General features: G+C 34.6%; 1 long non-coding RNA gene across 1 annotated transcript; it reads right to left on the bottom strand.

Moving 5' to 3' along the window:
• Positions 1 to 2,349: 2,349 nt before the first annotated feature.
• Positions 2,350 to 4,134, bottom strand: LOC149708997 (uncharacterized). Its single transcript, XR_016381259.1, has 2 exons — positions 4,012 to 4,134; positions 2,350 to 3,932 (listed from the first exon to the last, which is right to left on the bottom strand). It is a non-coding gene; the product is annotated as an uncharacterized LOC149708997 (long non-coding RNA).
• Between the last annotated feature and the right edge of the window lie 698 nt (positions 4,135 to 4,832).

Genomic DNA, 4,832 nt, shown 5'->3' with positions numbered 1-4,832 from the left:
TATTTGATTCTAAGCTTTTGACTGCTCCACACCAGACGTCGCTATTCGAAATCTCTGACCTGCAGCAAGCACTTCACGGTTCGCTCTCGGTGAACAGAGTCAAACTTATTGAAACTATCTCATAAACGTATGCTAATAGGTAACTTACTAAATCGATATTTTCGAAATTTGAATGTCGAGACGGTCATAGAATACTTATTTTTACGTTGTTTGTACACAAGGCGAAAGATCGTAAGAGATATATTATATTTTTGTGGGAAGTTGTTTATTTCTTATATAAGTAAAGGGTTTAACAACAATTTTAAAGCTCTCCTGGGTGGTTTCTTAGTTTCGGCAACTAAATGATATCTCCCTGTGCTAAGAAATGTGAAATTAACGTAAATTACCAATTCAAATTTTGGGAAGAATGAATTTACTGTTTTCTCGATAATTTATTGAATCTGAGTGTATTTGTGGTTGGGTTAAATGTGATAATACCTCAGATGCTTTTTCTTAGCGATAACTTTGACCGATTCAAATAATTCCATTTTGAGATAAAGATATTTCAGAAGTCTGTGTCATGAAGAAGGTTATTTTGAAAAATTACATCTGTCTCCCATGAAATATCTATGGCGAAATTCACTTGGCAGATTTCTAGTTCACAGCTCAGAAATAGTTGATTTAAATATAAAAAAAATCTACAGCTCGAATTGAATTTTTCATGTTTAAAGGAAATGCGAATATCATATTTCACAACAAAAGTGGTATTATGTTACATTTTCAAGTATCTACTTTCAAAATATTAAGTTTTTAATATAATTGAATGAAAGTTTCTATTTTTAAAATCCATTGAAAAACTCAGTTTCGATATATCAACAATTTTGTCTTGTCGAGCTTGTTTGCCTGTTTTATGACATCACTATGACGTGAGGAAAAAAAGCGCAGGAATCCTATAGGCGTCTCGAGCTTCTCGCCGGTCTAAACTCTGGGTCTGATAGCAGAGAGAGTGGCACCATCTCACGTGAAAAAATATATCTGTGACGTCGGACTACAGGAAACGTTTTAGCCTTTCTTAAAAAGAGGATTTCAAATAATTTCATATGAAGCATTTTCAAATGCATATTGCCAAATAACCAGAAATAGTTGAATTAAAAAGTTGATAGTTTTGTATTCACAGAAATTAACTCTATCTTTTATTATATAAATCGGAGGTTTTTTTCAAACGAAGCTTCTCATACCCTTTAAGAGCAAATGATGGTAACCCTATATAGAAACTGGTCAACAATAAAATAAATAGATCAAATCGAATATTTCACCTCGAGTTCTGTATTGCTCCGCCGTTTAGTGAACTGGTGCTGCCTCAATCGGCGCCTTTTGGCGTGAAGGAATGTACCTATACGTATGGCATAGTGCCACTTTAAATTTCTCTTAATTAATACAGTTTACAAATTCGTATATTCTTTGCAAAATGTGTGCTTACGTTGTAATAGTATTTATTCACAAAGTATCATGATTGCACTCCGCCCAAATTAGGCCGAGGATTCGGATATTCTCTACTAGTTATTACTGCTTATTAAAATGTAATTATTTAAATCTATAAGGTTCAATAGAGAAACAACGAATTAACTTCAAAAGCGATTAGGGGAAATGAATGAAAAATATTCATGTCTATTGAAAAATTTAATATTGAAAATGACAGCAAAGTAAAAACAATAATGATAATACATCAGGTAATTTATTATTTTTTTATACAATAATGCAAAATAATTATTCATTTTTTTTTGTAATGCCAGTTTGCAGGATTTACATTTAGTGGGAGGTAAAATATGCGACCTACAGCGGCACATTGCCGGGACAAAATTCGGGAACCACAGGCGGTTGAAGTGAAATATGGCGTAGTATCTTATCCATGGGAGTTGGCTATTTGGTGCTTAAAGAATTATCGGCATTAGTTTTTGATACTTTTGGTTTTCATTGATTATGCATTGGCGTTTAAACCTTTGACTTGCCTTCCTCAAAGGGTCCTATTTAAAGACAAAGCTTTTTATTATAAATTCTAGTTGATGAAAGCCCAAGTAAATAATACCGATGTACAGAGGCATATTTTATATGCAATACCCTTATAACGTTTCAGTTCCGACGCCCTAAATTTTGTCTATATTTCTATATTATATTATAATTTATGCAAAATGTATTTTTACCTCTCCGAGTGACGAATGTCACCAAAAAGGGTATAAAGGGGAGGAGTTGAAGCTAGCAGCTTTTGGCAAGGAATTTTGAAAGTTTTCGCTTTGATGTCATATTTGTGTGTTAAATTTTCTTTCTAATATCTGTTTCACCGTATTTAAACCAATAAGAGGGCAGGAAAAGATGCACGTGCATACCGGAAGCTTAGAGGAAAATTTTCAAAGCGAGAACACTCCAGCCAAGCCTTCTACTCCCCCTCTTTATACAATCTTTGATGTCAAGGAGAGGTATTACACTAGACGTTTCTGTCTGTGTGAGTGTGTTCGTTGTTACGCTAGTACACAGAGTTCGCAGTTTACTGCAAATCGAAGCAAACTTGTTCGCATTTTCTGGACCTTTATCAGAAGTCACATAAATTCGGAAAACCGTATTTCATTAAGTTATCTATCTCACCTGCGCCATCTAGACAGTTTTCCGTTTTCGGCTATAGCTATACATCAGTTATCGTCCATCCTCCAAGACAAAAATCTCTACATCTTTTTACACCAATTTCTCAGATTTGCTTATAGCCCATTATCATCGTTAAGTTTACATATACGCTGCTACCTAGGGTTACAAGGTAAATCTAGTCTCCTTTGTCGGGGCTTCCACCAAAGTCTCATGATTGCAATTGCACTTTTTCTTAACACTCTTTGGGAATTGGCCGCGTTACATACCGCAAATTTCCAAATAACCGCTAAACGTTAAAAGTCAAGGATAGCTAAGTTTCAAATTATTTTAGGAATAACATTTCGTAAAACCATTTAACTAGAATTAAGGTACATAATTGACGATAAAAACAATTAATATTTTTCATTTAAGAAAAGACTCGTTACCCGTTAGTTTATATAGGACGAGTAATGAAGATTTCACATGAAGTTAATATGCATTACAATTCATAGTTACCAAGGAGTGGTTAATTATGACGATATCCCATTGAATAACAAATCATGGAAACTAAGCTTTAGTACGGACAAAAATTAGAAATCACGCTGGCAAACGAAGAATATTTTTAATGTATTCATATTTTCAGAAGAAATAAATCGGTTGAATTGCAATTTATTTACAACAGAATCAGTGCCTAAAAATAAATTGGTGGAACGAGGGAACGATGTGGCTTTAAAATGGATCCAGACCTTCTTGTTTAGAACTTATTAACCCGACGCTTGAACATTTAAGTGGTACCGTTGGACAAAACCTCGAGACATAATTCTTAGCCAGAGTTCTGGCGTCCTAAAATATATCTCTACAAAATGACTCAATCTAAACGTGAAGAAACTTTGGAACTTTTAGAGAAAAATAATGTATTGTTATATTATTTTGACACTTTCGCAGCTGAACTCGTAAATTTATTATTTTCGTCCAAAATATATTTCCAAGTAAATATTCTCGGCCAGTCTAAGCTGGTTAAGATCTCTTAACCTGGTCCTCCGTTATAGGAAGCGCTTGGGTGGTCGAGCAGAACTTTTAACACTCCCTCTATCAAAAAACGTGCCGTTCTGTGGCTAAAACTTATTCATCTCTATCCATAATCTGATGAGCGCTTTAGCAAATAGAAATTTCTAAAGAGTCCCATTAAAACTCACAAAAGAAAGGAAGATTGGAAAAATACTGTTATTCATAAGGGAGTGCCATACTGCACGGCCGCTATATATTTTCCCATGCCATAGACGGTTCCTCTTCTTCTCTGTCTATTTCGAAGGCAGAGGGGAATGGATCATAATCATCTATTAAAATTTAAAAATATGGATATTTTTAATCAAAGAAAAGTTTAATGGGGTCAATGTTTAAGGTGTTTACTCTTACTGCAAGGGAGGCCTTATGAGCAGCTTGCTAAATAGACCTAAATAGCTATTTCAGCAAAAACTAGTCTGCTTAAATAGCTATTCCAGTAACTAAACATTAATAGCCCTAAATAGCTATTTCAACAAAAACTAGTCTGCTTAAAGGCCGGGAAACGGCGAGAAGGGTTCTTGTCAAACTGAAAACCGTGCATCGAACTAACAATGGGCGACCGTGCTTCAAACTTTTTAGGGGTTCTTGTCAAACTGAAAGCCGTGCAAAGCAGTTCTTGTCAAACTGAAGATAAACAATGGACAGTCTCTTAAATTTTGTTTCCCCGACTTTTTGCATCCCCCATTTAAGAGACTGTCCATTGTTTATCTTCAGTTTGACAAGAACCGCTTTGCACGGCTTTCAGTTTGACAAGAACCCCTAAAAAGTTTGAAGCACGGTCGCCCATTGTTAGTTCGATGCACGGTTTTCAGTTTGACAAGAACCCTTTTCGCCGTTTCCCGGCCTTTAAATAGCTATTCCAGTAACTAAACATTAATAGCTCTAAATAGCTATTCCGAGCTATTCCAGTAACTGAAATGTAAAAACTGTAATAGGTATTTAAGTAACTAAAAAAGAGCTATTCCAGTAACAAATAACTCTAAATAGTTATTCCAGTTAACTAAATATAATAGACCTAAATAGCTATTAAGGTAACTGAAAACTAACAGCTCTAAATAGCTCATCCAGTAGCTAAAAACGATTAGTTCCAAATAGCAATTCGTGTCACTAAAAACTTATAGTTCTAAATAGCTATTCTAGTAACTAAGAACTTATAACTCTAAATGACTATT

The sequence above is a fragment of the Phalangium opilio genome, unplaced genomic scaffold (genome assembly GCF_054372755.1).
Source record: "Phalangium opilio isolate 3A_F unplaced genomic scaffold, DU_Popi_V2 ptg000013l_1, whole genome shotgun sequence".
NCBI classification, from domain to species: Eukaryota; Metazoa; Arthropoda; class Arachnida; order Opiliones; family Phalangiidae; genus Phalangium; species Phalangium opilio.
Note: the sequence above shows the minus strand (reverse complement) of the source record. Positions and strands in the feature narration are given on the sequence as shown.